The sequence below is a fragment of the Panthera uncia genome (assembly GCF_023721935.1).
Source record: "Panthera uncia isolate 11264 chromosome C1 unlocalized genomic scaffold, Puncia_PCG_1.0 HiC_scaffold_3, whole genome shotgun sequence".
NCBI lineage: Eukaryota > Metazoa > Chordata > Mammalia > Carnivora > Felidae > Panthera > Panthera uncia.
The window spans coordinates 27,255,368-27,280,306 of NW_026057584.1; positions in this window are offsets into that span (position 1 = coordinate 27,255,368).

Sequence of the window (24,939 nt, forward strand, 5' to 3'; positions counted from 1 at the left end):
CAGGTCATGATCCCAAGGTCGTGAGATCAAGCCCCATCTCAGGCTCCACGCTAAGCATGGAGCTGCTTAAGATTCTCTCTCTCTCCCTCTGCCCTTCTCCCCCACTAGTGCACTCTCTCTCTCTCTCTAAAAAAAAATTCAAATTCTAAGTAATAATAAAATCAATACCACAATGTTGAAGTTGTGTTTGCAAGGTGGTTTTTAGAGTCACAAAATTTGAGACTTAATTCTTTTTCAAGGTGTAAACACATCCCCATTTGTAAACTTCTCATCATATTGAAATTTTATTATGATCTCAGATTTTTAGGGTCTCTCGATGTCCTTCAGTCTCTACAAGTCAGTGCGACTTTGATAAATCATTGGTTGTGTTATAGCGCCCTATTGTTCACTTCTAGAGGTAATACAGCAACTGATGCTAAGTGGGAACGAATGAGAGAAAAAGATAAAAACATTCTATATTGGGTCATTCTAAACTGAAAACATTGAAGAGACTCATGAGTGCTTCCTTCTCGTGTATTTAACACAGAGGCACAGATTGTTCTCTTTGCAGGTGCATACCTTGGGCCACACCACAATACCTGCATTAGGTAACTCTTCACAAGAAGTAGCATAACTATTTTTGTGAAACCTTCTCTAAGTGACCCACATAGATAGAAAGTCTTTGCCGCTCTGTTCCCCTTCCAGTTAGCTACTCTATTGTTTGTTAACTGCCTCTACTTTTGCTTCCCATTAGATGGTAAACTATGAGAGCAGAGAGCATGATTCACGCTAACATAATGTTAGGAATCTCCTTGAGACACAGAATGTATCTGTAGAATTAAAGGAAAACCTCAGACTCGGAACTAAGAAGAGGGATCTAGTTTTCCCCTTCTTTTGATATTGGAAAAATAAGCTACATATCTTAACCAAAAATCTTCTTTCAACCACATATATGAGTGCTGTAAGAGTAATATTTTTACTTCTAGTTTATTTGCTATTAAGTTGATATGAAAAAAATTGGCTTTGTGGTTTGGGCACTTGAGTGTCTCATGCATACTTAACAATATTCAGAATTATCTGGAGTACTTTCAGGTATGGGTTTTTCCCATTTACTGAGCTATAAAGTTGGATCAAAATACTATCTTTGAATGCACTAAAATTATGTTCTTCAGTATAATTTCCCAAACCACAATAAGCGGTATCATTTTCCTGCTTACCTATTTCTTTATAAACATTCTAGCCCCTATTTCTTGGGAATTTCTTTTTCCAGCTTGTTACCATATGGCTTTTATGTTTTTCCAATATCATCATATTTTCTGCTCTTCTCAGAATTTTGATATAAATTATTACTTATTCCTTTCTACGGAAAATGTAAATGTTATATGATACTTGAAATGCAGTGAACCAAAGTTGGCAAAAGGCAGTAGCTCCTCTCTAACAATCCTCTTTTATGGCAGACATATTTCAGTTAATTCCACACCAAATCATTTAGAATACACAACAATAAAGTTTGAGGGGTGTCTGGGTGGTTCAGTTGGTTAAGCCACCGACTCTTGATTTTGGGTCAGGTCGTGATCTCTCGGTCATGGGACTGAGCCCCACATGGAACTCTATTCTAAGCACAGAGCCTGCTTGGGACTCTCTCTCTCCCTCTCTGCCCTTCCCCGCTCACATGCATGCTCTCACTCCCTCTCTTTCTCTCAAAATAAATAAACATTAAAAAAAAAAAAACCAAAAACCCATGATGCTGAGCCTGCTTCCCCACACACATAAGTGGAGATAGAACCCTAAGGCTATTAGCTTACAGGAGATGGAGTGATAGTGTAAATACTCTAGGAAGTTACAGAATTAAGCTAATAAATATACTTTACATTTTAGTATGGCAATTGTAAAAGCTGAAAATGCCTAGTAGTTCTATGTTCAGACTTTTTTTTAAACTAACATTTGTGAATATACTCATGAGAAAGAACTGTTCATTCTACAATCAATAAGCTGCCAACAGGTTCTTAAAAGGGATTAACCATCTTGCTGATGGTGAGAGCAGGTGTTTCCAGGGTGTCTGCTTACCATTGTGTCTGCAATTCAGTATGTATTCAATGTCAAAACAGTCCTTTACGAAGAGAATTGTGGCTTTGGGTGCTAGTGGGAGACAGATGGTTAATATGACAAATAATAGATAGAAGTTTCATTAAAGCAATGTGTTTCACATATTTTTAGATATGGACATATGCTCCATTGAAGGGAGAATAAATTCATCCCTGGGAAACGTCTGGAACAGAAATGCATGGACATTCCAGTGCTCACGAGGTGCTGTGTCCACACATTTGCACTAACTCCACACGAATCATCACCCGCTTCTGAATCGCTTCATCTCCCAAGCAGAGAGAGTGTGCTGCCTTCTCACACTAATCATACACATTTCAAATATGTGAGGACGTGATACAATCCAGTGATTGGCCTTTTCAGAGAATAAGAAGAAATTGATCATTCTGTTTTTTTGGAAACCTATTCAACTGAAAAGAGTTTAGTTGAAAGGAAAGGATTTAACTGACATGGATTTTTTTTTTTTAAATAAATGCTTGTTTCTTTATCTTTGTGTTTAGGTGTTGATGGAAATCTTTCAACTGCCAAAGTTGCCAGTAGAAGGTGGTGTTAATTTTTAAATTTGGGGGTTTATTCTTTTGATCAATCAGGTAATTTTATCACATGGAAAGACACATGGAAAGACTCTAAAGACACAAATTGAGGATTTAACATCAGAGAAAAATGTAATTAATGTACCTGACTTCCCTTCAAAGGGAAAATTTAAATCTAACCTTAGCAGATTGAGTAGCATTATATCACAACAATTTGTCTTTAAGTTTTTTAAAAAATGTTTTAAAATATAATTTATTGTCAAATTGGTTTCCATACAACACCCGGTGCTCATCCTTACTTTAAGTTTTAAACTTACTTACCCAGTTGTGGGGATTTAAAAAAAAAACCTTCTATCTTTAGATAACCATTTGATTATTTTCATCATTATCTAACATGAGCTATGAAAAATTATAACATGCTATATTGGGTGTTCAATTCACTGAAAGGATCTATGAAATATGTGAGCTTATTGTGTCGGTTATATTGAACTGGTATCTGCTAAAGTTTACAAATCATAGCCTATTAGAAATGAGGCCACTTTTTAAAACAAATCGGTTTAAAAAACCAAATTGGTTTACTTTATTCTTTTTTTTATTTTTTTATTTTTTATTTTTTTAATACATGAAATTTACTATCAAATTGGTTTCCATACAACACCCAGTGCTCATCCCAAAAGGTGCCCTCCTCAATACCCATCACCCACCCCTAGCCTCCCTCCCACCCCCCATCAACCCTCAGTTTGTTCTCAGTTTTAACAGTCTCTTATGCTTTGGCTCTCTCCCACTCTAACCCCCCCTTTTTTTTTTCTTCCCCTCCCCCATGGGTTTCTGTTACGTTTCTCAGGATCCACATAAGAGTGAAACCATATGGTATCTGTCTTTCTCTGTATGGCTTATTTCACTTAGCATCACACTCTCCAGTTCCATCCACGTTGCTACAAAAGGCCATATTTCATTTTTTCTCATTGCCACGTAGTATTCCATTGTGTATATAAACCACAATTTCTTTATCCATTCATCAGTTGATGGACATTTAGTCTCTTTCCATAATTTGGCTATTGTTGAGAGTGCAGCTCTAAACATTGGGGTACAAGTGCCCCTATGCATCAGTACTCCTGTATCCCTTGGATAAATTCCTAGCAGTGCTATTGCTGGGTCATAGGGTAGGTCTATTTTTAATTTTCTGAGGAACCTCCACACTGCTTTCCAGAGCGGCTGCACCAATTTGCATTCCCACCAACAGTGCAAGAGGGTTCCCGTTTCTCCACATCCTCTCCAGCATCTATAGTCTCCTGATTTCTTCATTTTGGCCACTCTGACTGGCGTGAGGTGATATCTGAGTGTGGTTTTCATTTGTATTTCCCTGATAAGGAGCGACATTGAACATCTTTTCATGTGCCTGTTGGCCATCCGGATGTCTTCTTTTTTTTTTTTTTTTTTTAAATTTTTTTCAACGTTTTGTATTTATTTTTGGGACAGAGAGAGACAGAGCATGAACGAGGGAGGGGCAGAGAGAGAGGGAGACACAGAATCGGAAAAAGGCTCCAGGCTCCGAGCCATCAGCCCAGAGCCTGACGCGGGGCTCGAACTCACGGACCGCGAGATTGTGACCTGGCTGAAGTCGGACGCTTAACCGACTGCGCCACCCAGGCGCCCCTGGATGTCTTCTTTAGAGAAGTGTCTATTCATGTTTTCTGCCCATTTCTTCACTGGGTTATTTGTTTTTCAGGTGTGGAGTTTGGTGAGCTCTTTATAGAGTTTGGATACTAGCCCTTTGTCCGATATGTCATTTGCAAATATCTTTTCCCATTCCGTTGGTTGCCTTTTAGTTTTGTTGGTTGTTTCCTTTGCTGTGCAGAAGCTTTTTGTCTTCATAAGGTCCCAGTAATTCATTTTTGCTTTTAATTCCCTTGCCTTTGGGGATGTGTCGAGTAAGAGATTGCTACGGCTGAGGTCAGAGAGGTCTTTTCCTGCTTTCTCCTCTAAGGTTTTGATGGTTTCCTGTCTCACATTCAGGTCCTTTATCCATTTTGAGTTTATTTTTGTGAATGGTGTGAGAAAGTGGTCTAGTTTAAACCTTCTGCATGTTACTGTCCAGTTCTCCCAGCACCATTTGTTAAAGAGACTGTCTTTTTTCCATTGGATGTTCTTTCCTGCTTTGTCAAAGATGAGTTGGCCATACGTTTGTGAGTCTAGTTCTGGGGTTTCTATTCTATTCCATTGGTCTTTGTGTCTGTTTTTATGCCAATACCGTGCTGTCTTGATGATTACAGCTTTGTAGTAGAGGCTAAAGTCTGGGATTGTGATGCCTCCTGCTTTGGTCTTCTTCTCCAAAATTACTTTGGCTATTCGGGGCCTTTTGTGGTTCCATATGAATTTTAGGATTGCTTGTTCTGGTTTCGAGAAGAATACTGGTGCAATTTTGATTGGGATTGCATTGAATGTGTAGATAGCTTTGGGTAGTATTGACATTTTGACAATATTTATTCTTCCAATCCATGAGCAGGGAATGTCTTTCCATTTCTTTATATCTTCTTCAATTACCTTCATAAGCTTTCTATAGTTTTCAGCATACAGATCTTTTACATCTTTGGTTAGATTTATTCCTAGGTATTTTATGCTTCTTGGTGCAATTGTGAATGGGATTAGTTTCTTTATTTGTCTTTCTGTTGCTTCATTGTTAGTGTATAAGAATGCACCTGATTTCTGTACATTGATTTTGTATCCTGCAACTTTGCTGAATTCATGTATCAGTTCTAGCAGACTTTTGGTGGAGTCTATCGGATTTTCCATGTATAATATCATATCATCTGCAAAAAGTGAAAGCTTGACTTCATCTTTGCCAATTTTGATGCCTTTGATTTCCTTTTGTTGTCTGATTGCTGAAACTACAACTTCCAGCACTATGTTAAACAACAGCGGTGAGAGTGGGCATCCCTGTCGTGTTCCTGATCTCAGGGAAAAAGCTCTCAGTTTTTCCCCGTTGAGGATGATGTTAGCTGTGGGCTTTTCATAAATGGCTTTTATGATGTTTAAGTATGTTCCTTCTATCCCGACTTTCTCAAGGGTTTTTATTAAGAAAGGGTGCTGGATTTTGTCAAAGGCCTTTTCTGCATCGATTGACAGGATCATATGGTTCTTCTCTTTTTTTTTGTTAACGTGATGTATCACGTTGATTGATTTGAGAATGTTGAACCAGCCTGCATCCCAGGAATGAATCCCACTTGATCATGGTGAATAATTCTTTTTATATGCTGTTGAATTCGATTTGCTAGTATCTTATTGAGGATTTTTGCATCCATATTCATCAGGGATATTGGCCTGTAGTTCTCTTTTTTTACTGGGTCTCTGTCTGGTTTAGGAATCAAAGTAATACTGGCTTCATAGAATGAGTCTGGAAGTTTTCCTTCCCTTTCTATTTCTTGGAATAGCTTGAGAAGGATAGGTATTATCTCTGCTTTAAACGTCTGGTAGAACTCCCCTGGGAAGCCATCTGGTCCTGGACTCTTATTTGTTGGGAGATTTTTGATAACCGATTCAATTTCCTCACTGGTTATGGGTCTGTTCAAGGTTTCTATTTCCTCCTGATTGAGTTTTTGGAGAGTGTGGGTGTTTAGGAATTTGTCCATTTCTTCCAGGTTGTCCAATTTGTTGGCATATAATTTTTCATAGTATTCCCTGATAATTGTTTGTATCTCTGAGGGAGGGTTGTAATAATTCCATTTTCATTCATGATTTTATCTATTTGGGTCATCTCCCTTTTCTTTTTGAGAAGCCTGGCTAGAGGTTTGTCAATTTTGTTTATTTTTTCAAAAAAAAAACTCTTGGTTTCGTTGATCCGCTCTACAGTTTTTTAGATTCTATATTGTTTATTTCTGCTCTGATCTTTATTATTTCTCTTCTTCTGCTGGGTTTAGGCTGCCTTTGCTGTTCTGCTTCTATTTCCTTTAGGTGTGCTGTTAGATTTTGTATTTGGGATTTTTCTTGTTTCTTGAGATAGGCCTGGATTGCAATGTATTTTCCTCTCAGGACTGCCTTCGCTGCGTCCCAAAGCGTTTGGATTGTTGTATTTTCATTTTCGTTTGTTTCCATATATGTTTTAATTTCTTCTCTAATTGCCTGGTTGACCCACTCATTCGTTAGTAGGGTGTTCTTTAACCTCCATGCTTTTGGAGGTTTTCCAGACTTTTTCCTGTGGTTGATTTCAAGCTTCATAGCATTGTGGTCTGAAAGTATGCATGGTATAATTTCAATTCTTGTAAACTTATGAAGGGCTGTTTTGTGACCCAGTATGTGATCTATCTTGGAGAATGTTCCATGTGCACTCGAGAAGAAAGTATATTCTGTTGCTTTGGGATGCAGAGTTCTAAATATATCTGTCAAGTCCATCTGATCCAATGTATCATTCAGGGCCCTTGTTTCTTTATTGACCGTGTGTCTAGATGATCTATCCATTTCTGTAAGTGGAGTGTTAAAGTCCCCTGCAATTACCACATTCTTATCAGTAAGGTTGCTTATGTTTATGAGTAATTGTTTTATATATTTGGGGGCTCTGGTATTCGGCGCATAGACATTTATAATTGTTAGCTCTTCCTGATGGATAGACCCTGTAATTATTATATAATGCCCTTCTTCATCTCTTGTTACAGCCTTTAATTTAAAGTCTAGTTTGTCTGATATAAGTATGGCTACTCCAGCTTTCTTTTGGCTTCCAGTAACATGATAAATAGTTCTCCATCCCCTCACTCTCAATCTAAAGGTGTCCTCAGATAAAATGAGTCTCTTGTAGACAGCAAATAGATGGGTCTTGTTTTTTTATCCATTCTGATACCCTATGTCTTTTGGTTGGTGCATTTAATCCATTTACATTCAGTGTTATTATAGAAAGATACGGGTTTAGAGTCATTGTGATGTCTGTATGTTTTATGCTTGTAGTGATGTCTCTGGTACTTTATCTCACAGGGTCCCCCTTAGGATCTCTTGTAGGGCTGGTTTAGTGGTGACGAATTCCTTCAGTTTTTGTTTGTTTGGGAAGACCTTTATCTCTCCTTCTATTCTAAATGACAGACTTGCTGGATAAAGGATTCTCGGCTGCATATTTTTTCTGTTTAGCACACTGAAGATATCGTGCCAATCCTTTCTGGCCTGCCAAGTTTCAAAAGAGAGATCAGTCACGAGTCTTATAGGTCTCCCTTTATATGTGAGGGCACGTTTATCCCTTCGCTGCTTTCAGAATTTTCTCTTTATCCTTGTATTTTGCCAGTTTCACTATGATATGTCATGCAGAAGATCGATTCAAGTTACGTCTGAAGGGAGTTCTCTGTGCCTCTTGGATTTCAATGCCTTTTTCCTTCCCCAGTTCAGGGAAGTTCTCAGCTATAATTTGTTCAAGTACCCCTTCAGCACCTTTCCCTCTCTCTTCCTCCTCTGGGATACCAATTATGCGTATATTATTTCTTTTTAGTGTATCACTTAGTTCTCTAATTTTCCCCTCATACTCCTGGATTTTTTTTATCTCTCTTTCTCTCAGCTTCCTCTTTTTCCATAACTTTATCTTCTAGTTCACCTATTCTCTTCTCTGCCTCTTCAATCCGAGCCGTCGTCGTTTCCATTTTGTTTTGCATTTCATTTAAAGCGCTTTTCAGCTCCTCGTGACTGTTCCTTAGTCTCTTGATCTCTGTGGCAAGAGATTCTCTGCTGTCCTCTATACTGTTTTCAAGCCCAGTGATTAATTTTATGACTATTATTCTAAATTCACTTTCTGTTATATTATTTAAATCCTTTTTGATCAGTTCATTAGCTGTTGTTATTTCCTGGAGATTCTTCTGAGGGGAATTCTTCCGTTTGGTCATTTTGGATAGTCCCTGGAGTGGTGAGGACCTGCAGGGCACTTCCCCTGTGCTGTGGTGTATAACTGGGGTTGGTGGGCAGGGCCGCAGTCCAACCTGATGTCTGCCCCCAGCCCACCGCTGGGGCCACAGTCAGACTGGTGTGTGCCTTCTCTTCCCCTCTCCTAGGGGCGGGATTCACTGTGGGGTGGCGTGGCCCGTCTGGGCTACTTGCACACTGCCAGGCTTGTGGTGCTGGGGATCTGGCTTATTAGCTGGGGTGGGTAGGCAAAGTGCACAGGGGCAAGAGGGGCAGGCTTAGCTCGCTTCTCCTTAGGTGATCCACTTCAGGAGGGGCCCTGTGGCAGCGGGAGGGAGTCAGATCCGTTGCCGGAGGTTTGGCTCCGCAGAAGCAGAGTTGGGTGTTTGCGCGGAGCGAGCAAGTTCCCTGGCAGGAACTGGTTCCCTTTGGGATTTTGGCTGGAGGATGGGCGGGGGAGATGGCGCTGATGAGCGCCTTTGCTCCCCACCAAACTGAGCTCTGTCGTCCGGGGGCTCATCAGCCCTCCCTCCCTTTGTCCTTCAGCCTTCCCGCTTTCCGAGCAGAGCTGTTAACTTATGACCTCCCAGACGCTAAGTCGCGCTTGCTGTCGGAACACAGTCCGTCCGGCCCCTCCGCTTTTGCCAGCCAGACTCGGGGGCTCCGCTTGGCCGGCGAGCCGCCCCTCCGCCCCGGCTCCCTCCCGCCAGTCCGTGGAGCGCGCACCGCCTCGCCGCCCTTCCTACCCTCTTCCGTGGGTCTGTGCTTGGCTCCGGAGACTCTGTTCTGCTAATCCTCTGGCGGTTTTCTGGGTTCTATAGGCAGGTGTAGGTGGAATCTAAGTGATCAGCAGGACACGAGGTGAGCCCAGCGTCCTCCTACGCCACCATCTTCCCTCCTCCGGTTTACTTTATTCTTGTTTAAATTTGGTTACATCTTCATGAAAACATTGGAGATATCGGCCACCCATCATTATCACACTTATGAAGCTGACTTATGAGAGACTCAGCAACAATGAGACATTTCTGTAAAAGAATTATATATCCTGTTACCCTTACATTTACTCTTTCCTTTTTGCCTTAAAATTTTTCAGAGAGAGTCCGGAAATTTGTATTCCTTTTTTTTTTTTAAGTTTTTTTTTTTTAATGTTTGTTTATTTTTGAGAGAGAGAGAGAAAGAGAGCACAAGCAGGGGAGAGGCAGCGAGAGAAGCAGACAAGAATCCAAAGCAGGCTCCAGACTCCGAGCTGTCAGCACAAAGCCCGTTGCAGGGTTCGAACTCACAAAGGGTGAGATCATGACCTGAGCTGAAGTCAGATGCTCAACCGACTGAGTCATGGGGAATTTATATTCCTAATTACGATCCACCCAAGTGTTTCTGTCATTGTCTTGAGTCTATGAAGTGCATGAAGTTGGTTCTGGAGCAGGGTAACTTTATATATTACTCTTTGCTCACCTACCTGGTTAAACCCAGCTTCCCAGCTTTTTCCTGTCCTCAGCGGGACCTTTGGAAGGCTGTTGCAGTCTTGGAAGCATCATTGTTGGCCAGCTGTCATTTACTCTCCCAGAAAAGTGGCTAAAACCCACCAAGGGACTAGCTGTTTTCTTCTCTGGAATTGAAACTCATGGGGCAGTTTGTACATCTGCTGTATCTTGACATGCATGTCCCAAGCCTTAAAGAATGAACCCAGTTTGTGATTCAAAGTACATTCATATTTTTTACACATATTTTTAGCTTAAACTGTGCACTTGGCTGTTAGCTTCCATGGGCCCCTTCTGATTGGCCTGGAAAATTGAATGCATAGCCTATTATGCACATTTTTTCTGTTGCTTTCCTGGCTTGGGCTGAACTTGCCCGTGTTTTTACATTTGTCTGACATCTGGATCTTAACTTTGACTTTATGTGATAGTGACATATTTTATTTCTAAAAGGATTATTCCTTGATCATAGTCAATAGGCTTTATATTGGCCTGAATGAACTTCCCTCTTGCCCTCACCTATTTGTAGATCTTTATGACTTTCTCTAAACAATGACCACAATAACCACATAGCATAGATTTTCCAGAATTATCTTCATTTTTACTGTATGTCTTATTATCAGGTCAGGTGACAGAAAATGTATGCCTACTTTTGATTTAGGAAACAGAGTATCTAGGTTTGATCATAACCTACTGCTAGAGATTACTAAAGAAAATAAATAAACTTATAAAAAAAGAAAGTAAAAAAGAACATCAGACTAGCCCCAATCTGAATGATCATTTATTCCAAATTAGAATGTTTTAGGGAAATGTGAATTATTTGTATATCTAAGACACTCATTTTCAAATATGACAGATAATAAAACATTTTCCAAAAACAAAATTAAATAGTTTTTCCCTTTTCTGGCAATTTGCAAATGATGGTATGTATAATATTCTGTTTTTAAAAAAGGTTCTTGAATGTGTAAGAGACGACTCAAGAAACACACTATTCTATTTGGGTTCATCATATGATAAATATGACTTGAAAGATCTAGGTATTTGCTTCTCTTATTTTCTTGCTTCCTTATAATTCTTCCTCTCATTCATATCTGTTTTATGCTTGTGTCACTTTCCCAAAGCTACTTTCTGTTAAAATGACCAGTGGACTATTTGCTAGAGCTGCCATAACAAAGTACCACAGCCAGGCAGTTTAAACAAGTTTGTTTTGTTTTGTTTTGTTTTGTTTTGTTTTGTTTTTCTCCTCACAATCCTGGAGGCTGAATATCTGAATGTAAGACGTTGGCTACATTGATCTCTTCTGAAGCTTCTCTTCTCAGTTTGAAGATGGCCATCTTCTCCCTGTCTTCACACATTCTTATTGGTGTATGTTTGTGTCCAAATTTCCTCTTCTTATAAGGACTTCAGTCATATTGGATTAGGCCGTTATCGGATGATCTTATCTGAACTAAATTACCTCTTTAGAAACCCTATCTCCAAACATAGTCCATTGGCAAACATACGGCCATCTATAAACCATCTACAAACCCGGTCTGTAGTACTTTGTTTTGGCAGCACTAGAAAGCTAAATTAAATCCAACGGATTAAATTACTCATTGTTTCAGGTAAAAGGTGAAAAGGTTCAGTGATTTTATGTACCACCCCACGTTTAAAGCAAGGTAGCTCACGAAGCATGAAGGAGGGAGGTAGTAAAAAGAAAACTTGAGATATAAGAGTGAGGCGTTTTTAGATAATGTGTTAGCCTTGGGACTTGTAACTTTAATAGACACAATATGAGACATAGATGAAGACCACGTTCCTCTGAGTGAAGAGAGACTTAGAAGCCAGGGCTCGGCCATGAGGCGTTATTCAAGATCTATGGCCCTGGAGGAAGGAGGAAAGGAAAGCAATATTTGTTGGCAAGTAGGAGAGATATTTTTCTTCAGAAAAGAGGAAAGAAAGAGAGGTGTGTGAGAATAAAGAGCAAATTAGTGGGTAAGATTTAATATATTGCCCCTAAGAGGTACATAAAATAAGGGCTAATTCTTTAAACCAAACCATATAATTTGAAAGACGAATTTTAGATTTCTGTGTGGATACCTGATGGAGATATTTCTGGATAGGGGTTTTGTGACATTCTACCCAGGTGGCTGCTCTATAAGATCAGCCTTGATTTTCGGAGAAATACCCATTAGAAGAGTCCTATTAAGTATGTTTTATAAACCTTCATTTTGAAGTCAGAAAGATTTGATTGGAAGCCTGGCTCAGTTCTTAGAGAGTTATGTAGCTTTGGGCAGGTTAATTAACATGAAATTGTTCTCTTCTATGGAATGTGAGTGTATAATGATGTCAACCTCATGGAGACGCTGTAGAATTCAGTGAGCCCAGGCATACTGAGAAGGCAATGATCCTGTTGTGATCGATAGATGTTGATGTCAGCTGACTCTGCTAGAGCAGCACACAGATTTCTTGTTCCTCTTCAAGCTGCAGATTTGAAAGCGAATTTAATTTAATTTAAATTAATAATCAAAAGGAAAGTGCTGGCTGTAGAGACTAGAACCCAGCGTTCACAGAGAAAAAGTCCAAGAATTATACATATACTTTCTGGTGTCTATTAGCTATTCACCATTGTATGAAATAGAAATAGAAATAGAAATAGAAATAGAAGAAATAGAAATAGAAATAGAAATAGAAATAGAAATAGAAATAGAAATTAACTAACTAAATAAATACCGTACAAGATTGACTTTCTTTCCTTCCCACAAAAAGAGTGGTGGGAATTTTCGGAGAGTATTTTGCAGACTGTAGGAAATCTGTTTAATACTGATTTATACGATTTAATACTGATTTATACTGATTAATATGATTAATACCATATGCTTCCAAATCCATTAGTTCTCAAGTTGTATTTCACAGAACATCTGAAGTTCTACTTGTGATTGTCTCCATTTTGTGGAAGGAAGAAAAGGGGACTAGTGGTAGCCTAAAGAGGCAGAGAGTTCTCAGCAGAACATTTCTATGGTTATATACCTTTGGGAGAGAAGTTAAGAGCCAGTACTGAATATGTTCAAAGTTAGATATTGAGGGTGTTAAGTTTTAAAGAAGGAGGCCAAGCTAGAGGAATGTAATTTTCCACGTTACATAAAGTGACTGAGTCATTAGTCCTCTTCTGAGTATATGGTAGGAGCAAAGGAGGCTTAAAAGGTAAGCTCCCTCTTGTTGTGATGTAGAGATCTGAGAGATTAGAAGGGTTCAAAGACCTGTTTCTAGTAGGCAGGCTTACAGAGGGATGCTCCAGAGAGTCGAGGGAGGATCCAATCCTGAGTGGGGAATGGAGTCTGGTTAAGAAGATTAGAATTTGAGGCTAAACAAGGCCCTTATGTAATAATCTAAAACAGACATGCCATAATCCAAGAACGACCAGAAATATCACATATGTCAGCAGCCACATTCATCCTGAGAGAGATGCCCAAGCCAAGCCAGTGCCCTCTGCAAGGCGACAACAAGGGAAAATTGTCTTTGGTGCCACTCGTATGATTTCCTTGCCTACAGAACCCTCATGCAGTTCCTCACTGTTTTCTTTTTCCTCTTTAAAAAAAATGCTGGCTGTTACCATTTAAGCCAAAGGAGGATAAGAATGGTTTCAATGAGGTAGCTCAGAGACTGTTCTGTGTTACTCTGTTTTGTTCATCAAAGTCAGTGAATGCGAACCTGGAACTTTGAGCCCTGTGGTCAAAGCGTGGCTATCAGTAAACGAACTCACGTCACTTGTTAAGAGCAAAGGACATTTTGTATATTTAAAGTTTATTTATTTTGAGAAAGAGCGTGAGCATGAGAGGGGCAGAGAGAGGGAGAGAGAGAGAATCCCAAGCAGGCTTCATGCCTTCAGTGTGGAGCCTGACATGGGGCTCGAACTCATGAACCGTGAAATCATGTCATGAGCAGAAACCAAGAGTCGGTCGCTTACCTGACTGAACCACCTAGCTCCCCACAAAGGACATTATATATGACTAAAGCAGCGTTCGTATTCTCTCAGCTTTCTGAGCTTTCAATGAGGTGATAGCTTCAAAAGACACACTAAATAAGAAAAACAGAAACAAAATACAAAGTAACGAAAACACGATTTCCCACATTTATTTACTGAGCAAAAACTTGCTCTTCCAAGGTTGTCATTCTGTTATCTTTTAGAAACTTTCCTTAGCCTAAAAATTTGACAAGGATGAAGTATTTTGACTGAGATCAATTTATTATACTTCCATTCCAGTGTAAATGGAAAAAAAAAAAAAAACCTAAAATAAAACTTCAAAGTCACTAGAATCTCTCTTAACCACAGTGGAAAGATTGCATGAAAGCCAGGAGCATTTTTCCCCCCATCTGTGTCAAAGATGTGATTACTGAATTGTGTGAGCAAGATAATAAAACAAATGACATTCTGCCTGAGTGTCAGTGTGCAAGCCTTACAAGTCTTTTGTTTTTTGTTGTGACAATGGAGACACATTGAAGGCTGACACCAAATAGAAAAGTTAATTTTTGAAATCATATTAGTTTGATGAGGACTCCCTTGCCACTTTTCTGTCAAAATATGTTACTCTAAGAACCTCCACTCTGCTCTTATGGAGTTTATATTCATTATTATTCCTGTCCTGGATGATATGCCTTCTTTCCAAATAAGAGGTCCTATCTTCAGTCACATATCTAGATTATCTCAAAAGAGTAAAGATATTTTTGCAGTCTTTTTTATAAGTGAATAAAGGAGCCAATTCTTCGACGTGTCTTCTTACATAATTACTCTACTAATTTAACATTTTCACAGCAATTTTGAGAAGTTATTTAAAAGTGTTATGGGGGCGCCTGGGTGACTCAGTCGGCTAAGCGTCCAACTTCAGCTCAGGTCATGATCTCGCGGTTCGTGAGTTCGAACCCCGCATCGGGCTCTGTGCTGACAGCTCAGAGCCTGGAGCCTGTTTCAGATTCTGTGTCTCCCTCTCTCTCTGCCCCTCCCCTGTTCATGCTCTGTCTCTCTCTGTCTCAAAAATAAATAAACGTTAAAAATTTTTTTTTTGAAAATAAAAAAGTGTTATGTATTTTATTGGATTAATTTTATTCATTTTCTAATTAGTAGAAAATCTTTAGTATTGGTATACAGATTTATATGGGCCCATCAGATCATTCATATTTAAAAGGACTTGTTCCAGTAACCATATCTACTTTCTTCCCACTCATAGATTCTGTTAATCAATCTTCTCACCCAACTGCCCCTTAGAAGGGAAAACAAAAATCTTTTTACATGCTCAGCCACACAGGGAACCATTTTGAAAAGCTTTTCTATATGTTGATAGTTTTAAATTCATATTTTTGCCTGAAGCGAATAAAAATAAATACAGATAAGGAAAAATAGTAATATAAATAGTTTATCTTAGAGTCATATTAAATCCTTAAGAAGTTCATTTGCTCTATTCTGTCTTTATTATAGACATTAATTAAACCATTTTAATGTATTTAATTTAATTCCTCCATTAAAATGAATTATCTTACATCCCTAATTTCTCTCTGGAAAACATAAAACACATGCAGTGGTGACAGTGTTTCCAGGAATATGCATAGGGCTTGAGGCGCATAGTGGAAGATGAGAAGGAAAGGATTTTTAGCAGTACTGAAATAGTTGGGGTCACAGTACTGAGTCACAGAAGTGACTAGGAGTATTTGGAGACTGTGGCACAGCAGTAATGGACTTCAATTACTGAGGAAGGATTCAGGGTGGTGGACTGTGCATTTTAGTCAGAAACACACTGCTCTTGGCTTTCTATGTAGGAAACGCAATTTTAGTCTTTCCCCTGGCGATGATGTTAGAGTTAGGGAGGTGCATCCGCTTTACTATTTGATTTCCCATTCACAAAGTAGTGGAAATGGTTTCCCAGGGCTAGACACTCAAAAGTGAATCCCCATGTTTCAGGGAACCACTTCAGATTCTAATGGAAATACAATGCATATGTATGTGGCAATGCAAAGGACCTTAAATGGTTGATCCAATTTTGAAAGACAAAGAAGGTAGAGTAATTAAGACAGTGTGGTATCACAACGACATTGATGGAATTGCTGATGTAAGATTTTACAAACATTTGGGAAACTATCTGGCAGTTTCATATAAGTTGAGCTAGTTATGCCGTCCTTACGCAGAGACCAAAGAAGAATGAACGCATAGCCGCGTGGCTAAAAGACTTGTACAAGAGCGTTCATGGCAGCGTTATGCCTAAGAGCCAAAACATGGAAGCAAGCATTGACAAGGAGATGGATAAACATATTGTGATATATTCATGTAGCAAAATATTCAAATCGCAAAATGCTCAGTGGAAAAAAGAAGTGGATAATGACACATACAACAGTAAGTATAAATCTCAAAAGCATGCTGAGGGAAGCACATGATGAAAGCCAACCTCATCACCACAAATACACACGCATCAAAAAAACTAAAATTGTTAAGTTTGTCTGTTTCCCATTCCCTCGTTATGAAACTTGCTTGTATTTGTTTTCTTTTGTACCTCAGCTGATAGCTGAAGTATCTGCTATTTTTCTTCACTAGTGTTTCCCCCATTCTCTAGCATAAATGCCTAAATGATAAACACTACACTGGTTGTGTGATGGGATTTTATTTTTATTTGAAGAAGATTTGATCACATCTTATATTCTTTGGGGGCCAAAAAGAACTAGCTTCTTTTAAAATAGTCTCTTGAAGTTGTGTGGCAGTAAAGCAACTAGCTGTCAAACTTGCAGGATAAAATGTCCTCCTATATAAACCTTTTCAACATTTCAAATTGAATGCTTTTTCTTATAAAATATTTTGTTCATAATTGATCTGTAGCACTGGTTTTTTAAGACTGAAAAGCTCACATGAGAAGAAACAGGCAATGTGAATAGGCCTGTGCGTATTTGAAACTTGAATAAATAACTACTAATCTTCAAACGTAGAAAATCCCAGACTCAGATTTACTGACTGTTGAATTCTACCAAATGATTCGGGAAGAAGTTACACCAATTCTCTATCATCTCTTCCAGAAAATACAATCAGAGGAAATACTTCCCAAGTCATTCTTTGAGGTCCAAAATAAAATACTCAGAATAGTCTGCACAATATTTAGGGAGAAGAACAAAGTCAAAGGACTGATTATTTGCAATATCAAGATTGACTATAAAACTGTAATAATCAAGGTATGTTATATTGGTGAAAAATAGACAAATAGACCAATAAAACAAAGTAAAGAGCTAACCCGACAAATGTAGTTAACTGATCTTTGACAAAAGAGCAAAGGCAATAATATGGTGGAGAAAAGACAATCTCTTCAACAAATGGTGACAGAAAAAAAAAAAAAAAACCCTAAAAGTTATTATCTAGAATTTCTATTGTATTTTAGAATTTGAGGAAAAAAATACTTCAACTGGAATTTACAACAGTGCTATAAGATAGGACTATATATTTTTATTTTTTCTATTGTAGTAATGACCTCAAGCCCAGCAAGGTTTAATAAGTTGTTCAACACTTCTGATCATGTTAGTAATATGGCAGGATTTTAAATAACATTTAAACGTTAAACTACAGTGTTGTCTTTCCAACAAAGTAGACATATTTTTACCACGGGCACAGATTTCAAACACACACACACACATACATTATTTGTTCTAATTCTTACGAACATAGAATTCTACTTTTTCATGATATAAATATATACATATCTCCGACTTCATGATTGTAAGTTACTCTGGGTTATTGTGAATACATATAGGAAAGTCCTGATAGATTTTGGGGGGGGGGGGGATATTCTTTTCTCTTCCACTACTACAGCAATTGGAAGATTATCTGATTATCTTCCACATATGAAATAAATCTCATTTATTTATTTGATTCTCATATTTAGTCAAAATGTGTATATTATTGTCAGTTTGGTATAATTTTGATGATCTTGATACTCATGAAATTTGTCTAAATTTGAATTAAATTTTTCCTCACATACTGTCATACTTACTTAGACACTGCCTTAGGTATTAATTAGCACATTATTACTATAGAGGAAAAGTACAAAGGTCAGACTCAAATTATCAAGTACAAAAATTAGCATATTGAAAAATGTCACCAGTTGCAAATAAATCAAGATGATTAATTTCATTTCATCAGCAAAAATTCCCTTTGCCACCTAAGGTAACAAATTCACAGGTATGGGGAATTAGGTCATGGACAAAATTATTTTTTGCACAAGAGGGGTCACAAATCCACCTATCACACTTCTGTGAAAAGGTAGACTTGCTTTGAGCACTTTAATAGGGTTAAGATAATTTCAATCTGCTTCCTTCAGTTGTGAAGGAGTGGGAAAAATATTCATTAAATTAAGATATTAATGCAGTACCTAGAACAGCATCTTTCACTCATAATTAAAAGCATCAAAAAACCCTCAAGAAAATAAATAAATAAAACGTTATATTTAACATCTACATTAAAAGTAAAATTGATCTGACACAATGTAATTATTTATGTGGAGGAGAAATTCTAGGCACTCACCCTGAAATTGGAGTAAAAAAAAAATGAAAAAATAGACAGGATGGATAGATTTAGAAATTAAATATTTTCTATTGAAGTAATAGTGATAAAAAATAATCTAGATTAATATAACAGAGATAAAACCTAGATCTAAAATTAAAATTCAAAAATACAGAGTTGGAGCTCCCAACTGCCAAAGCTAGAAACAGTTGGGCTACCAAGCATTTGTATTTTTGCTACACTCCCACGAATCATATACAGGGATAAAAATGAATAAAATAAATATCCCGATTTCATAATGATATAAATAACTATTTAAATGCATAAATATAAGAAAGGACACCCCTTCCTTACAAAACATTACCACTAGTTCATGTACAGAGAATGAGGGTGCCGTGGTCTGAATTGTGTCCCCCTAAAATTCCTACGTCAAAGCCCTAGCACCCAATGTGACTGTACTTGGAGGTAGGGTCTACAGGAAGTCATTAAGGTTATAAGAGGTTTTAAAGATGGGGCTCTAATCCAATAGAACTGGTGTCCCTATTAGAAGAGGAAGAGGCACCAGAGATGTCTCTCTCTCCGTGCTCACACAGAGAACATGTGAGGACACAGGAACAAACTCTATTGGTGCCTTGATTTGGGACTTCTAACCTCCAGAAGCCTGAGAAAGGGCATTAGTATTGCCTGCGCCACCTGGTCTGTGGTGTTTTGCCTTGGCCGCCAAGCAGGTTGAGACAGAGGAGAATGGAAAGTCACCATTAAAACCACCACAGTAATCCTTGCCTCGGTCAAGACCCACTGATAGATGCTAAAATTAGGGAGCACAAAGTTTGAGACACGGCATCTTTGCACAGTCTAAAAACATCTTCAGCAAATATACATACCCATTAAATATAAAGAAAAAAGTAATGAAAGTAGAGAAACCTGGCAGACAACCACCTTAACCAAGCGAATGAATGAATGCCTGGATGATACCACGTATGAGTGGAATCATGAAATTATTTGTCTTTCTGTGGCTGGCTTATTTCACTTAGCCTCGTGTCTTGCAGCTACAGTGACATTTCGTTCTAGCAGGAGCAGCTAATCCCACTTGGCTCTTCTCCCAGCCCCTTGCACCAGCCTCATTATGCCTCTCAGAAATGTCAGCATCAATTTTGGTGCTTTCTCCTCAGATGTCTGGCTCCACATCTAAGGTTCTGAGGCCATAAGAGCAGCCAAACAGCACCCCCTCCTCAGAGATCTGAGTCTCAGCTTTGTTCTAGCTGTCATCCAAGCATCTATGTTTCAAAATTACAAACTGTTCCTCTTGTTCCCTCCGATTAACTTCTTTCTGCCCTGATTCCCAAAGTGCTACCATTGTGTTCTTCTTTTGCCCTTTGTTTCCTAATAATACCCAGTTAATAATTCTTGATAGTAAATTCTCTCTCTGTTGAAACAACAGATACGTTTCTGTATCCAGACTAGACTTTCACTGATACATATTCTATTTCTATGCTAATAATATCGAGATAGATTATAGTAATCTAGTCTTGAAAAAATTTGGATACCATCAGCCGTGGACTTGCTGTAAGATTATTTTTGCCTGTTTTACTTTTGCTGATACACAGTCAGCTCCAGACCATTACGTGTGTTTTGTGACGCATTGAAGGGAAATTTTATCTGAAATACGAAGGAAATGTTGTCATAAAGCATCAGTTTATTTATCAGCAATAGTTAATTGCTCTTCTTCACAATTCATCGCATCCAACAGATTTAGAAACAAAATATTCTTTATAATGTTGGATATTGTAAAATTTGCAGCTCTTAACTTATTTCTCAATTTATCAGGATAAATAGCCTTTATCAAGAGAATTTCCAAAAAAAAAGGCTCTATAATTTCATTACTAAAAGTTTACCTATGGTACTTTAGAGTACATAAAGGTACTTTCTAACTGCTACTTCGCTCTGAAAAGTACTTAAATTGTTAACCTGAGATGAGGCCCTCACAGCAAATGTTTGGCCGCATTGTGGCCACTTGTTGGCCACATTCTTTATGCTAAAGTGATGGCTTTCAGGCTGATTGAATGCTTTATGTTTATAAAATCCTGACTCAAACTCCAAAAAGTTTGTCATCATTACTTGATAAAAATGCTATAATAACCTGAAGACAAAAAAAACCCAAACATCCTATTTCATTTCTGCAATTGTTATTGACTTTTACAAGTAACCATTCTGATAATGGCAGTTTAAGTTCATTTTCACTTTTGTTTTTGGATTTTTAAGGGGAAAACACAAATGAAACTAATTGTCTCCAAGATATTATTTCATATAAATGGAGTCATGGTTGGCCTGTATATATTTTAGGCATCATAACTGCAGGGCCTGTGGATTAAGTTTGGCCCTTACTTGTTCTATCTTGTTGTTTTTCAATCTGTTGAACCATTTTGGAGAATTTTAGGTAAAAGTGGAAGAAACATTTTTCAAATTGGCCAAAATAATAGGGAAGAATATTATCGCACAGAAAAGAAAGTCAGGAAATAGCGTGGATTTAGGGTCAGTTGACCAGTGGCTGGAAGATCGATCACATCAAGTTCCCAATATTTTGTAATTAAATATTTGAGTTTACACAGCTGATTGGCTCGGCCAATAATTGCTTCAGGGTATTTTATGTGCTATTTTATTTCTGGTTGAGAGTGGAATGGAATTAATCCTTAAGCTAATCAAACCTCAGTTCAAGAGCAGAACTTCAGCTTTTCCAAGGCACTTGGGTCATGAGTGTGTGTGTGTGTGGTTGGGGGGAAGAAGAAAAAATAGATTTCAGAATGATATCCAACGCTCTTAGGAAGGAGAAAGGGGAGAATGGATTTTGGGTAGGCAACCATCTATTGTTAACCTTTAAACACCAGAAAATTATAAATATTAATCTATATTTTTAGAGTATTTTGAAAAATCAAAATTCTGGTAAATTCCTACAAGGAAACAATTGGCCAGAACTTCAAAACAAGGAACCCGTGACCCCTTAACCAGGACACCCTCTTGGGTAAGGTCTGTATTCCTCACTGCTTTTACTTTACTTGTTTAATTGTTGACTGGCTTTGCGAATCAACTGAATTTATGGCTCATGTTGAACTTTAACTATATTCCATAATATATGTTTCTTTTAACTTCCCCTGGACATTTTGTATTCTAATTCCTAATTCATGTGAGATTTTTCTTTCTAAGTGAAGACTCAAGATCCAATAAAGATCTTTAAACATCATTGTTTTCAGTATTAATGTTGTGAGATTAACACTGAAACTTCTGATTTTACTTCCAAAGTGAAGTTTGCTAAGAATAATAACCTCATGTGAAATTTATGGTATTCAGTATTGAAATTTAGACTTTTTTCCAAAGCAAAATCAGCATTTCAATTACACACATAATTTTTTGTTTCTTTATTCAGCAATCCACTGTAAAATTTCTACATGATTTACAAATTTGTGTTCCTTACATTATCATGCCATTCTACTTTTTATCTAATATAAAGAATAAATGAGCAAATAATTCAAGTGAAGTTAACAATTATTTATATACAACTATGAAATCTAAAACTTGAAGTATCCTGAAAGATATGTATAACTCATCAAATGTAAGAGTTTTATATTTATGTGTAATTTTAGACCATGGTATACTAATATTACTATAACACTGTTACGTATGCCAATGTTTTAAATCTTATTTTCCTTAAATACAATATTTTCCTTTTTATGCCATGTTTGCAATTAAAATTACTTAAGCATTGATGATTTTAAAATCCATTTCTCATCAAGGCTATGATAGAAAGTTGAAAATAATTTCCATTTTGTAGGTCCAAAATTGGTCACCCAAAAGCATTCAGAAAATAATTTGCAATTGTTGTTTCAGCAACAGTTTTTTAAACAAACTGCTTTCACAAAAGGTGATTATTTTTCCACATTGCTTAATATTTTGCTTTTCCATGTCCTACAATCAGATGCAATGCTTGTTCAGGAAGAAAAATGACTTGTGATTTGAATAAAATACGATATTTTATAATGATAATGTTCTGGTGAAAAAAAGAAGAAAAATAACAGGTGCTAACTCCCCACAAAACCCATTTAACCGAGAATGTAACTCAACCCAGTATGAAGTGGAATGCTATGCTTACTCTTGCTAGCTCGTTTTATCACCTCCCCAGGAGGGTGAATACTTATTGTTGGAAAAGTGAGCATAAAATTATTATGGGTTAAAGTTAGGCTCATAGTTGTGTAAAGGCACTTAAGGCTTCTATCAAAGTGGTATGTTTCCTTAAAAAGAACACCAGGAAGCAAAATTCTTGCAGCCTTATATAGTTCTACTCTTTCTACAAAGCTACTTTGGATCTTTCACTCTATCCAGAAATCCATTACATAAATAGGCCATTCTTATACAGGTTCAAGTCACCAAATATTCTCCTGAGAATTTTTCCTGAAAAAAAAGTTCAAAGGGCTGTTAATTTTCCTTCAGAAAAATTAAAGAGTGGTAGGCTTAATGGTCAGATAAGTTTAGGAAAGATGAAGTAAATTAAGTCAGTATTATGAATCCCAAGAATGGGGAAACTCTCTCTGTTATCTGTTTCTGCACTTTTCATCACGAGTGCCTTAGAATATACTCCTCTCTCACGTTCTTAAGATGTTCCATATTGCTATTGCAAGATTTTTTATCTTCATGCATTTTAAATCTACACAGTTTTCACCGAGACAGGAAATTCCAAGAAGCACATTTTCTTGGAGATGTTAGTTAATGTTCAATGGCATGAAAGTGGCCAGTGAACTGTATCTTGACAGTCTGTCCAACTCTCAAATGTAATGACATCACCCAAGAAATACTGAGAAGATTTTAAAGTTATATTTTGAGTAGAACAGTGCATTCTTTTAGAAACTAGTTTTGTGAGATAACTTTGATTAGCAACAAATATTTATGTTGGAGTTTGTAGATAGGATAATGATATTATTTTCTCTTCATGTCTGAGACAGACTCAGACAGAGGACTATTCTGACAAATGGAATTTGGCTTTGGTCCATAAGCCACCCTCTGGAGCCTAATATTCCCTCATATTTGTCCTTTGGGAAATCCCATCTGAAACTAAATTAGAGAACAAAAACAAAAGACGTAAATTGCAGAGCAGATTTACCAGAAAAGTACGAAGGGAGTTAATTTACTGCCTCATACTTACTTGGTCTGTAGGCCCAAACAGAGAAGGATGGGCCTTCGCATCTGCCTGTTGAAGAAAAATTTGGATCCTCTTCTGTTGTAATTGCTGGCTAGATGGTGGAGTAAGGCAAGGCCCACCTGCTTTTGAAGCAGATAGTTTTCAAAGGGTCTGAGCCAGGCAAAAATCACTTTCTTTGCCCAGTCTCAATAAATCAAGGAAAAATTTAAGACAAGCAAAAATACAATCTTCTAAAGAATAGGTTAGGTGATGGGGTGGGGGAGAGGAAGGGCAGAAGATACCTTTCTATAATAGTTTGACATCTTGTATTTTCTTTCAAATATTTCTAAATACCTAAATTTTAGTGTCAGGTACACAAAATGTTTAGATAGTCATCTATAATTTTAAATATTAATAAATTTAACATGATATATTTATAGGAAAAATTTAATAGCAAAGCATTTTGGCTAAGGTCATTTAACAAATGGGGTGGGAGCTCTCAAATACTTACAGTCTGTGATATACAAAGCTCAAGTTGTGTTTCATGTTGGTTTAACGATGTTTTACTATCATAAAACTACTGAATAACACATGAAACATTTATCTAAAAAGTTGTTTATAGAAAGTAACTCTCAGGAACTCAGATTAATAGATGTAGCAAAAGCAACAACCACAGAAATATGACTATATTGAAAATATGAATGTCTATAGGTGATAAATGTACTTGAGTCAGTACATATAAAATAAACTATGTCATACATAAGCAATAAACAATTTCTTATGTTTTATGTATTATGTAAGAAATATTTTGCTATTTTTTCATAAAACAGTTTCTTTTTCTTCAGAAAGTTCAAATTTTGATTGAACAACTGATCCTTTTTTATTTTTTAACGTTTTATTCATTTTTGAGACAGGGAGAGACAGAGCATGAACGAGGGAGGGTCAGAGAGAGGGAGACACAGAATCTGAAACAGGCTCCAGACTCTGAGCCGTCAGCACAGAGCCTGACGTGGGGCTCGAACTCACGGACCGCGAGATCATAACCTGAGCCGAGGTCGGCCGCTTAACCGACTGAGCCACCCAGGCGCCCCTCCATTTTTATTTAAAGACAAGGACTTTGTTGTACAATGAGAATGGGTTTCAACTATAATAGGCATGGTTTTTAATTTTTAATTTTATATAAAAAATGCATTGTTTAATACCAGGCAAAATCTGTGATTTCATGTTAGGTATACAAACTAATGTTTTCCATTCATTTTCCATCAGAGTTATATATTTATTTGTAGTAATTCCTATTAAGTGAAT